The sequence below is a fragment of the Monodelphis domestica genome, chromosome 2, assembly GCF_027887165.1.
Source record: "Monodelphis domestica isolate mMonDom1 chromosome 2, mMonDom1.pri, whole genome shotgun sequence".
NCBI lineage: Eukaryota > Metazoa > Chordata > Mammalia > Didelphimorphia > Didelphidae > Monodelphis > Monodelphis domestica.
Window position 1 is genome coordinate 119089292 of NC_077228.1, and position 13645 is coordinate 119102936.

Below are 13645 nucleotides of genomic sequence, written 5' to 3' on the forward strand. Positions count from 1 at the left end.
TTGGGAATCTGTGATTCTGTGGAGTAATTTAATTCATTCTCTTTCCTACTGTACTTCTGACATTCTGTACTTTGCTGCTATGCCTGAGTTGTCTTCTCCCCCTAGAACTTCCCTTAAAAAGGGATGTTTCTTTTTGAAGATTCCTCGTGCTGGCTCCTTTCTCCCATTGATGAGTTCTTCCCAGAACCATCATTTTAGGGATAGACCCAGGCTTGACATCTTCCATTCCTTCCTGGCTGTGCTTTTGACTTTCTTTCACCACAATGCTCTTGCTCAGGAACTTTACTCCATCTCTTCACTTTCCATTTCCTACCTTCCATTTGCAGCTCCTTTTTTATGTGGTATCTTTCTCCAGAATATAAGCTCCTTGAGGGCAAGGAGCTTTCTTTTTTGTTAGTGTTTATATTCCTCCCTCACAGTACTAACACTATGTTTGGAATTTAGTAGGAAGAGTTTAATAAATAATATCTGAAAAACTCATCTTCCTGACTTCAAATCTGCCCTCAGACACTTACTAGCTATGTGACCCTGGGCAAGTCACTTAACCTTATTTGTCCCAGTTCTTCATCTGTCAAATGAACTGGAGAAGGAAATGGAAAACCACTTTAGGATCTTTGCCAAGAAAATTCCAAATGGAGTCAGGAAGAGTCTGATATATCTAAATGGCGCTATATATATATATATATATATATATATATATATATATGTATATGTATATGCATATACACATATATCTTCTTCTACGTAACAAATATTAGAAATGTTTTGTATGATGATAGCACATATAAAAAACTGCTTATCATCACAGGAAGGGTGGAGAGGAGAGGGGGAGGGAGAGAATTTGGAACTCAAAAGAAATGCCAAAAATTGTTCTTACATGTAATTGAGGAAAAAAATAAAACATTACTGAAGGGAAACCTTGCCCTCCCCAATAATCCATTTCCCTAGCTGGTAAGATGAAGTTCAATTCAATTCAGTTCAATAAACATTGATTATAATACCTAATATGTTCAAGGTACTAGGTACAAGGTACTAGGTGATGGGGATACAAGATCAGAAACTTAAATAGGAGGACATTACAGTAGATTCTACTAAGGGGTAGGGAGGGGGCAGGTTCCAGCTTGGGGGAAAAAAAAGAACAAAGCAAAAGAGGAGAAAATACTGAGGGATGTGGAGGGGAATCTGGAAAGACTAGAGTTGAGAGGTAGTACCTGAGCTGTAAGGTAGCAAGACTGAGGAAAGAGTGACTTATCCAAAGATACCCCTGAATTTAGCATTGGAGTTGGGATGAAAATCCAGGTCTCCACAAACTAGATCCAGTGCTTAAGTGGTTTAAGGAGGTTAATTTGTCCTGGTATGCAAAATAGATTTGATTGGCAGAGTAAATGACTGGGGCCAGGGAGGTAGTTCCTTGGACCTACACCTTTAAACTTGATTACTTTAACAAATACTTTCCAATTGCTCCAGTACCTCATTCAGAATCACCTCCAGCTTTTTAAGTCAAACTTAATTTTGGAAATACTTGTCATTTCTCAGGATTTCTGAGGTTTCCTGTTAGAACATTTTGGAAAGATTTTTTTTATTTCCCTCTCCATTTATTCTGCTTAGCTAAAGTCATCAGAAACAATTTGAACTTTATATCTTTACAAGGCCTCTTTCAGAGTGTGCAGAAACTGCCTTAGATGGTCTGGTTACTAGACTGAAAGGATATCATTAGGAAAGTGCTGGATTTCTGAAACTTCATAAGATCAGCTAAAACAACCATGCATAATAAGAGATTTCCTTCTTGCAGGAACTGGCTCTCATATCTATACTGGTCCTTATATTTATTTCCAGAGACTGCCCTTGCCCTAGTCAGATTGTTGACAAAAAGTTGTTAATCCAGAGTAAATGAGAACTACTCTCCATTCTCCAAAGCTGTGGGAGAACTGGGCATTGCTCCCTTACAGATCTTTCCCCACAGACGAGCAGGCTTTGTAAGGAATGGGCATTAAAGGAAGTGACTTGTTTCCTTGCCAAACTCGAGGGAGTTTGCTATTTATAATGTTTGCTGCTTGACTTTTTACATGATTTCTTTAGCTCTTACATTTCACCCTAAGAGCAAAGGCTAGCTACAACTAGCCAAGACTGGGACCCTGAACTCAACATCCCCCTTGTTGACCAACAGCAAACAACTTGACTCTAGATTATTGACCAGGATATAGGTCATGTTAACTTTTAGACTTGGCAGCTTGAGCAATTTATACGAGTGGTTAATTTAGGTAGAAAGAATGAGGCCAAGGTCATAGGTTTCCATTGGGGCAAGGGCCATTTAGTACTGCACAGAGTAAAGTCCTATTTTATTATAACATGCTATATATTTATCCCTGAACAAGCTGTTGACTGAGAGGCAGGTTGGCTTTGGAATTAGAAGACCTGGTTCCTATCTCACGTCCAATATTTAGGATGATAGGAGCACAAATCTAGAATTGGAAAGATCTTAGAGAGTGATCTTGGACCAAGACAAAAGGTCTATAAAACCATGCATGCTCTTTGACCCAGCAATACCACTACTAGGTCTGCATCCCAAAGAGATTAAAAAAAAAAGGAAAGGTACTTACGTGTACAGAAATATTTATAGCAGATCTTTTTGTGGCAGCAAAGAATTAGAAATTAAAGAGATGCCCATCAATTTGGGAATGGTTGAATAAGTCCTGGTACATGATTGCAATGGATTCTATTGTGCCATAAGAAATGATTAGGTGGATGTTCTCAGAAAAACCTGGAAAGACTTACATGAACTGATGCAAAGTGAAATGAATAGAACCAGGAAAACAATGTCACAACTACAGCAATATCACATGATGATCAGCTGTGACTTAGCTATTCTCACCTATACAATAATCTGAGACAATTATAAAGGACTTAAATGAAAAATGCTATCCATCTACAGAGAAAGAACTAGTCAAATCTGAATGCAGATCAAAGCATAATTTAAAAATTTTTTATTTTTCTTGTTTGGGGATTATTTTGTCAGTGCTTTCTTTCACAACATGACTAATACGGGAATATATTTTGCATGACTGCACTTGTCAAAAAACATTCATAGTATCACTTTTTGTGGTAGAAAAGAACTTGGAACAAAGTAGAAAGCCATAGATTAGATTAGAACAACTAAACTAATTGTGGCAGGCTGCTAGGTGGCACAGTGAATAGCGTTCCAGGCCTGGAGTTAGGAAGATTCATCTGATTCATCTTCCTGAGTTCAAACCTAGCCTCTGACATTTACTAGCTGGGTGACTTTGGGCAGGTCACTTAACCTTATTTGTCCCAGTTCTTCATCTGTAAAATGAACTGGAGAAAGAAATGGTATGCCACTCTAGTATCTTTGCCAAGAAAACCCCAAATGTGTCCTTGTCCAAAAGCTGGACATGAATGAAATGACCAAAAAAACAAAACTAAATGGGACACATGAATATTATGGAATATTATTGTGCTAGAAGAAAGAACAAACATGACTATAGAGAAGAATGAAAGATTTAATATTAACTGATGTAAAGAGAAGTGAGCAAATTTGGGATAACAAAATATGACTACAGCAGTATATTTTTAATAACATGAATGTGATAACATATTCCTGTGTTGTGGGAAATAATTAATACTGAAGAATTCAGAGAAACATAAGATTTATGAACTGAAACTAAAGAAGAAGTTTGCCATTGTCTTCTTCCCTTCTGTATTAATTCCAAAAATCCTTTTATGGTAGAAATAAAATTCTAAGTTATCCATAAGGATTATCATCTTAAAGGTGCATGAGTATAACACATGGTGCCTATAACTCCTTCCATCTATCTGTCCTCCTTCCAAATCCTAGGGCCCTCCAATCCCTTCTGCTTAATTAAAACAGGAAAATACCTAACACCCGTCATTTATACTTGTCAACTAACTAGCAATAGTCAGGCTGGGAATTAATTTTGATTTGTTACCTATCCCAAGCATTTGAGTTTTAAACTTTTTATAATCTATTAAATAGGAGAATTTTAAGTGTTCCTCCCAGTATAGGGTGAGATTAGGGCATAATCCATGGAGTAAAGCTAAACTGAGTGCCGCCTGGCCACTTCTGGGGGCACAGGTACTCAGAGATGAAAGATTTGAAGCAAATGCAAATTTGAAGCAAATTCGTTGGTCTGAGAGAATGCAGGAAAAGTAGGGAGCAGTACCAAAGATGATTGGCCACTGAAACTGGAAGAGCCATTCACTCAGCCAACTTTAAAAGGAGAGCCAACTTCTTCTGATCTCTTCTTTCTATCTCCAGAATATGTGACATGGAATATTTTCTCTGGGACTTCCTATGAGTGAGAGAGGAGCTTCTTTTCCAAATTGCCTCATCCCTTGCATTTTTTTTGAAGATATTTAATATTTTATTTTCCCCAACTACCTGTAAAAACAATTGTAACACTTGTTTTTTAAATGTGAGTTTCAAATTCTCTTCCTCCCTCTCTTTTTCCCTCCTTCAGAAGACAAGCAATTTGGTATAGGTTAGACATGTCCAGGCATGCAAAACATATTTTCATATTAGACATGTAAAAGAAAATACAACTCACCTTACAAGAAAAGGAATAACAAAGTTTGTTTTTTTAAAGTATGCTTTCAATTTGCATTTACTCATCAGTTCTTTCATTGGAGATGGATTGCATTTTTCATCATAAGTCCTGCGGAATTGTCCTGGATCATTGTATTTAAAACCTCCCGGCCCTCAAGAGGTTTCAAGGAGAGAAGATAGAAACAGGATAGAAGTTTTGGATTCCGCGAAGGGCGTGAACGAGCCGGCTTTAGAGATGTAAATAATCGAGTCAGTAATCAATTATTAATTTTCGGGAGCCATGGCCTACTCCGACCACTGGAGGTTACTATTCAGGCTATTCCCATCCAATGATCTCAATTTAACACTGCACTGGTCAGAGGATAATGCTAGCTCAGAAGGAAAGGAGATCAGAAACTAAAGGTGGTAGATAATGCTAGGTATTAGCATTAGAAGAGAGAGAGAGACAGGAAGGCCTGGCCTCGGCCAGGCCTCAGGAGAAAGATAGAGAGGAGAGAGAAAGGGGAGAAGTTGCTCCATTGCAAACCTGTCGATGTCCTCCAAGTGTGCAGGCTGGCTGTGTCAATTCCCCTTTATTCTCTTTGATATACAAATGAGCTCAATACATATTGATCAGTTACATGATGCCTCAATACATATGGATGAATTACCTAGTGTATTGCCATTGGCTAATTGCAACTTATGACAAGTTGAAGGTGGGGTTATTATCCTCAGGTGAGTGAGACAAAGGGAAGCAAGGTTTCGCGCCCTAACTTCAGCCACGCTGGGAATAGAGCTCATTGCCATGCGCAGGGTGGCCATGTGCTCACTCACAATCCTTGTTTCTCCATAATACCTATGGGCTGGACTGCTACAGTATTGGTGAGAATAGGTAAGTCTTTCACAGTGGATTTCACACTATTGTTGGATTCTATGTGTACAACGTTCTCCTGGTTCTGCTGACTTCACTATGTATCAGTTCATGTAAGTCTTTCCATGTTTTTCTGAGAACATCCAGCTTGTCTTTTTTTGTAGTATAATAGTATTCCATTATAATCATGTACCACAACTAGTTCAGACAGTTCCCAATTGATGAGCATCCCTTCATTTTCCAATCCTTTGCCATCACAAAAAGAGCTGCTATAAATAATTTTATATAAACAGGTCCTTTACATTTTTGTTTTTTATCTCTTGGATCTAGACCTATTACTGGTATTGCTGGGTCAAAGGGTATGCATAATTTTATTGCCCTTTGGGCATAATTCCAAATTTCTTTCTGAATGGTTAAGTCAGTCCATAGCTCTACCAACAGTACACTAGTGTTCCAATTTTCCACACCCCTCCAACATTTGCAATTTTCATTTTCTGTCATATTAGTCAATTTGATAGGTATGGTGTAGTACCTCAGAGTTGTTTTAATTTTAACTTTTCTAACCAATGATTTAGAACATTTTCCCATATAACTACAGATAGGTTTCTTCATCTTCATCTACTTCATCTGTCAACTGCCTGTTCATATCCTTTGACCATTTATCGATTAGGGAATGAATTGTATTCTTATAAATTTGACTATATGTTTGATAAATGAAATCTTTATCAGAGAAACTTGCTATATACTTTCTCACAATTATTTTTATTGTGTATTTTTCTCCATTTGACCCCCTCCTGGCCATGTTTATCCTAATCTCTTCTTTCATGTTGTCCATCCTGAAAAGTGTTTTGCTTCTGATTATCTTCTTCTCTAATCCATCCTGTCTTCTATCAGCCCCATCCCATATCTTTTCCATTTGGCTAATTCTATTTTTTAAAGCCCTTACCTTCTATCAGTATGGTTCTAAGGTAGAAGGGTGGTAAGAGCTAGGCAATGGAAGTTAAGTGACTTGCCCAGGGTCACATTAGAAAGTATCTGAGGTCAGATTTGAACTCAGGGCCTCCCATCTCTAGGCCTGGCTCTCAATCCACAAAGTCACCTAGCAACTCCCATTAATTCTACTTTTTTAAAGAGTTCTTTTCTCCAATAAATTTTTGTACATCTTTTTCCATTTGTCCAGTTCTTCTTTTTAAAAAGTTCTTCTCTTCAGTAGATTTTTATGCCTCTTTTATCATGTGGCCAATTCTGTTTTTTAAAGTGTTATTTTCTTCAGTAATTTTTTTGTGCCTCTACCAAACTGTTGGCTCTCTTTGCATGATGTTCTTACATCATTCTCATTTCTTTCCTTAATTTTTCCTCTACCTTTATTATTTGATTTGTAAAATCCATTTTGAGCTCTTCCAGGAATTCTTTTCAGCCTTGAGATTGATTCACAATCTTTCTTTGAAGTTTTGAATGTGGTAGTTTTGACTTTGTTGTCCTCTTCTGAGTTTATGTTTTAATCTTCCCTGACAATGTATAATAACATTATGTGGTCTGTTTGTTGTTGTTGTTGTTGTTTACTCACATTTACATCCTCCTTCTTGACTTTTACCTTTATGTTAAAGTTTGGCTCTGCTCCCAGGATGGACAAGGTACCATCCTATACTTTAAAAATTTTATGAAGCTATTTTCAGAGCTAGGTCTTGGGATCTGTGTGTTTTCAGTTTCTCTGAGGTAGTGTGATTGAAGGGGAGATGTATTTACTATTCTCCTTGCCTTTGCTTTGGTTTGTGAGAGAGCACACGTTCTGCTTTCCACCCTAGAACTGTGACTTTCCACCCTAGAACTTTTCCTCTGTGGTTATAAGCTCTGGTGTGCTAGTGCTTCTCCTTACTCAACCTGTGCTGTGGGTTGAATATGAAAGCTGTGTCCCATTCATCATTCCACCAACATCGTCCCACCTCCAAGACCCCATCCCCTGTGGGAGGCTGGACCCCCTCAGCATTTTGGGTCCCTCTTAGGTCAGTTTTCACCTTCTCTGAAAAGGATGTAGTTGCAGAAAACTCCTATTTCTTCCTGCAACTTCATATAAGGAATCCAAGAATTCCTAAATTCCCAAAGTCTGGAGATTCCTTCCAAGGCTGAAAACATCCACCTCAAGATTTATTTTTGGACACTGTTACTCAAGGAAAGAAACATAAAGCATAAGAGGCAGCTGGGGGGCCAAGATCCAGGTTCAGCTCACTTAGAGCAGCACATGTACTCTTTGCTATATATAAGAAGCCACCATAAGAAGTCCCAGAGAAAGAAACATCCATGCTATACACTCAGGAACAACAAAGTGAGATCAGAACTTGGCTCTTCTTTTAAAGTTTACTGAGTATGTAGTTCTTCCAGACTCAGTGGCTATTCTGCTCTGATGGAGTTCCATCTCCCTGATGCTATCATGGAAACTGAGAGATAGCTGATATCATCCCAGAGTCCCTGGAAGTTAGCAAATGAAGCTTGGCATTTCTTCTCCTGTGAACCATGGCGTATGGCATCCATATTGCATCTGTAAAGGAATTCCAAACTTGGTAGAATTGTTTTTGAATTGAGGAACTTCAGAAATAAAATACTAGTAAGATTATTCCTAAAGATGAATCTAATTTAATTGTGGGGTGGGAAAGGAAAATGTCTTAGGGATGGGAAGAGAGCAATTGGTATGTTTTTTCTTATCAGATGGCTCTTATTGGAAGAATGGTCCAAACTTCAGCTGATGGGTACTATTTTTATTGAGAGTTGCCTAGTAGGCCCTTGCCTTATCCCATTTCCCCAAAAGTGTCTAATTTGATCACAGGCTCTTACTCTCACCTTTCTTTCTTATGTATCCTGGCAAATTTGACCCTATTTTTGTTGGTAGTTGATACATAATAAACATAAATATGATCTACATAATAAATAATCTCTTTTCATTATGAAAGGTATTCCTGTGCTCTCCTTTTGTTTGAAAGAGGCATGAAGAAAGAGGCATTTAAATTTAGTATAGAAAGAAACCAGAGGTTTCAAGAGCAAGAGGTGAAGAGATTATTTCATTCTTGTTTTTATATTCCATTTTAGAAATGTGATAAATGTTTGTCAAATAAGTGAAGGTTCTATGCCACTTGTCCCCAGCAGTAGTAGAATCAAATGCCATAGTCAACTGCTGGTTTCTGATGGATTTTTCAGCCCTTTTTTTCACTTTAGAAAAAATATTTATTAAACACACTATGCTAAGCACTGGAAATACAAATATAAGTGCCCCCAAAATTCCAACTGCTCCCCTTAAAGAGTATACATTTTAAAGGGGGAAGACAATGAAGAAAAAGGAATTACAAAGCAGGAGGCATGGGAGAGGAAGGTATACATATGAGGCCAAGGGGGAAAAGTCTACAGTAGTGATGGCAAACCTTTAAAGACTGAGTGCCCAAACTGCAATCCTCATGCCACATGAGAGCCACCCCCTTTATCCTAGACAGGGGAGGGAGGAAGTACTCTCATTACACTGCTGGGCAGAGGGATAGGTGGTGTGAGAAATGTCCTCAGGCATGGTGAAGAGAGGGAAGGGAGCAGCCCCCTCCAGCACTCATACCATAGGTTCACCAACATTGGTCTATAGTTATAGTGCACAGAAATTAAATTAACATGGGTCTAGGTGCATTCTGAAATGATGATTCTGGGTAGGAACTTGCCAATTGGAAGGGAGGGCTACATGAAGAGAAACATCTTCAGTGTGGTATGAACAATAAAGTTAAAGAGGGTAGTTTTGTACAATAGCAATGAGTGACTAGTCCTAAATTCAATTCAGAGTAAAGAAAAAGACTGCGACCAGTAAAAAAAAATCATAGGATTTTTGTTTTCTGGTGATTTCAAATCTTTGCTTTCGAAATGGACTTTTAAAAAAAGTTTTCCTTCTTGGCCAGTGGCTCTAAAATCTTGATGGTTTAGTTAATGATTTTAAATTAATCTTCTGAAGAATATTCAGCTTTTCTATTATTAACAGGAGAAAAGAAATGGAGAGGCAAGCTTAGAGAAGGCTATATTTCAGTTCCTCTACTTAGAGGAATTGAGGATTTGTCTTTCAGAGAATTACTCCTGGGCGCCTTCACCATTTCTTTTCTTCTCTGATTCCAAACATTCAGTAAGACTAATTTAGTATTTTAGGTTCAGAGTCCATAACCTTCATTCACCCAGCTATCAGATAATGCTTGGCCACTGGGCAGAGCAAACAAGGCTCAGGAATTCTGGCAGGTAGTAATGATAATCTCTACTCTATTCCAGGTATTATGCTAAGCAGTTTGCAAATATTAGTTCAGTTGATCCTCATGACAACCCTTGGGGGATGATGCTATTATTATCTCCAATTTACAGTTGAGAAAACTGAGATGACAAGGTTAAATGACTTTCCTAGGGTTACACAAGCTAGCAATGTCTGAGGCTGGATTTGAACTTGGATCTTCCTGACTTGAGACTCTGCATTGCCCACTCTACCACCTAGCTATTAGGTAGCATCTGGATAGGACTTCCAGGGATTTGTGACAAATGTTCATGATGTTCCCAATGTATAGGCAGAACTAAAGTACAAGAAAGGAAGTGAAATTTAACAATGAGTCAGTACTGCTCCCTTTTTCCATTTTTTACTAGGAAGACGCCAACAGCCAACCCCAAAGGCAAATGGGTAAATTCCCCAATGTCCTCTGAAGCTACTCATTCCCAAGAAGATCCTAACCCTTTGGTAGAAATTAAATTAGGCATGAAGTACCTCCTGGAGGACAGCATGTATTTGGCAGCACAGGGCAAAGCAAGGTTATGAATTTCATAGTGTACACGATTCATGTTAACTATTTAGAGGTCTCAATTAGAGCGAACTTTCAGGGACTCAGCTTCTCCTTTGTAAAATCAGGGAATTGGTTTAGCTGATTTTTAATGGGTACCTTTCAGCTCTGAATCTATGATTCTAATGAGATGGACAAAGAGAACATTTGGCCAAAGTGCAAAGAATAATGGACCATACTTCAGAGCTCATTGGAAATGTGGAATTCCTCATGAACTTTGAAATTAATTGATTGGTGGAACAACAGTATAGATTAAATGACAGTTTCAGGAAGATCCCTGAGTTAGCAACTGCAAGGAGATGCAGGGGGAAAAGGAGACACAACTCCCTTGAGACATTCTATTCTAATAGAATAGTTTCTGAGGAAAAAACAAACAACCATTCGTTTTGGGAACTTTAGTAAGGATAGTAAATAGAATATAAATAAGACCTACTGATAAAAAGAGTGATCTAAGTACAGGAAGCCTTTATCACTTCAAGATCCAGAATCTCATTGTGGGACAGCACCATTTTCCAACGGGAGAACAGAAACTCCATAAATTAAGGGAAAGTATACACCCAGTGTTTTTCCCTCCAGTAATATTTGATTGTATTTTCCCTTCAGTAATACTTGATTGTATTTTTCCCCAATGACATATAGACACAATTTTAACTTTTGCTTTCAGACATTTTGCAGTCCAAGTTCTCTCCCTCCTCTCCTCTCCCCTCCCAGAGACAGTTATACATATGCTATTACGTGCTACATATTTCCATATTTGTCTGTTGTGAGAAAAAATACATATCCTACAAATGAGAAAATACTCGTGCTGGAAATAAATTGGAAAATGGTATGTTTCAGTTTGCATTCAGATTCAATCAGTTCCTTCTATGGTGGTGGATAGCAGTTTTCGTTATGAGTTCTTTGGAGCTGTTTTGGACTCTTGCATTGCTGATAATAGTTGAGTCATTCATAGTAGGTCATCAGGCTTTATTGCTGTTACTATGTACAATGTTTTCCTGGTTCTGCTCATTTGACTTTGTATTAGTTCATATAAAATTTTCCAGGTTTTAAAAAAAATGATCCTCCTGTTTGTCAATTATCATGGCCCAATAGTATTCTACTACATACACCATAACTTGTTTAGCCTTTTCCCAATTGATGGATATCACTTCAACTTCCAATTCTTTGCCACCACAAAAAGAGCTGCTATAAATATTTTTGTACAAATAGGTTCTTTCCCCTCTTCTGTCTCTTTGAGATACAGACCCAGTAGTGGTATTGCTGATTCAAAGGGACTCACAGCGTGTTTTAAACAGGACCTGTCTGATTGATTTCACTGGTATAAGGAACTTTGCTGAAGAAACTCCCAATATCAATTCAGATCAGAACTTTAGCAACTTAGAGTCTTAAAAAGTTGGCTGGGTCACTCAAGCTTAAGTGATATGGCCAATGAGGGCCATTAGCCAACAGTACTCAGAGATAGAACTTGAACGGAGGTCTCCTTGGTTGGAGGGAGTCTTATCCACAATTTCACTGCCTCTTTTGCCTACAAGACCATTAGTAATAATAAATAGATATAATTTTCATTTTCTTTGCTCTCATTAATCTGGTCAGTGAAATAATATAGGCATTAGTTACATACAGCATATAATTTATGGTTAACAAAACATTTTCCTTTGTAGATTAATAGTTGTACAGAAGTATGTCTCATGTGTTTCGACTCAATAAATGTTTATTAAGTGCCTATTTCCCTAAAACGAACTCTGTGTGAACATCTTGTATTGCCACTCTTCCCTCCAAAAGGGTCACTGTCTATTCACCTCCATAGAAGGAAATGATAGCTCAAAGCATATCATTCTTCACTTTACTTCCTCCATGAATTTTTCATTAGTGTAAGCAATACATATCTTGTTTTACAATGTGACAAACATGGAAATATTTATTGGATAATAACACAGGTACAACCTATATTATATTACCTTCTGTCTTGGGATGAGGGGGGAGGTATGGAAGGGAGGAAGAGAACATGGATTGCAAAATGTCAGAAAATGACTATTAAAAATTGTATTGACATGTAATCTGGAAAAAATAAAAAATTAGCTTTAAAAAGTGGTCACTGTAGGTTCAGCATCTAGTACAATGTCTTTGAGTGTAATGGAAGCACTTAGTAAATGCTTGTTAATTAATTGACTGCTAACTGGCTTTACCAGTCAGATTCTCAATCTCTACATTGTTTGAGTCTCATTATCACTAGTGTTATTATTATATTGGGTTTTTTTTAAAAACTCTTATCTTCTATCTTAGATTCCAAGGCAGAAGAGCAGTAAGGGCTAGGTATTTGGGTTTAAGTGACTTCCCCAGGGTCACACAGTTTAGAAAGTGTCTGAGGCCAAATTTCAACTCAAGACCTGCCATCTGCAGGCCTGGCTCTATCCACTAGGCGACCTTGCAGTCCCTATATTGTTAATAAAACTCTGAGAAGGGAAGAGACTCACATCACAGCTTTTTCTTTGGAAGGGAATATTGTGATCATCTCTCCTATATCATCTGTGGATCACCTAAAGATATAGGCAACAAAAACACATTTCCATAGACCTCTGAAGCTTATGAAATACTCTCAAGACAATCCTATAAGGATGATAGAATGATCACCATTTTACAGATAACAAACCTGAGGTTCAGAGATGAGAGGTCATCCCACAGCTAATAGCAGATGCAAGACATAAACCCAGGTCTCCTGACTGATCAGTGCTCCTTGCACTGTCACTAAAAAAAAACAAAAAACAAATTAATAAACCCAGAACCTGGTTCTTAGAGCCTTGGGGAGTGATGGGATTTGCCCAAACCAATCTCACTCCTACAGAGGTAGATCATTGAGTCTGTAGGAGTATCTGCCATCACAAACAAAATATGTGGCCTCTCTTGAATTTGCCATGAGGAATCATGGCTTGGGCCAGAGTTGGGTGTAGTTTCAACATCTTCGATGGCGGTGTGCTGTAACCTTAAAAGAGACGCCTGGGAAGGAAAATCTAATCTGCCAGAGGCCTTGTAAAGAGCCAAATTCCATGGTCTCTTGACTTTCTACTTTTTAATTTTTTTTAAAGTTATTTCACTGTCTCAAAGGGAAACTGCAAAGGATCTACATTGTTTTTGGTAATCAGTTCTGGTCAAAGGTCTGGTGAGGAGGAAAAAGAACTTAATGAGTTCTTTGTATAAATATAATGGAGCTGTGTTGTTCTCATCGAATCAGTTCTGGTGGTTGCGTTGTTTTGGGCCTAGGACTGCCTTTGATGTTTCCTTCACTGTGTCTCTGAACTGGTTCCATTTCTCGGTTGAGCTTCCAGTGAGTGGTCCCTTGGCAGACAGCTTGTCGTCCAGGCAGGACTGGAATGTTTGCAA

The 13645-nt window shown here is 38.1% G+C and overlaps 1 long non-coding RNA gene across 2 annotated transcripts in view; it reads right to left on the bottom strand.

The window, feature by feature from the left end:
• Positions 1 to 689: 689 nt before the first annotated feature.
• Positions 690 to 13645, bottom strand: part of LOC103094235 (uncharacterized) — a 56463-nt gene continuing 43507 nt past the window's right edge. For both annotated transcript variants that reach the window (XR_008916206.1, XR_008916207.1), the window contains 2 exons: positions 12918 to 13012; positions 690 to 7968 (listed from right to left, as the gene is read on the bottom strand). This is a non-coding gene — a long non-coding RNA (uncharacterized LOC103094235). The remainder of the gene's footprint in view (positions 7969 to 12917; positions 13013 to 13645) is intronic.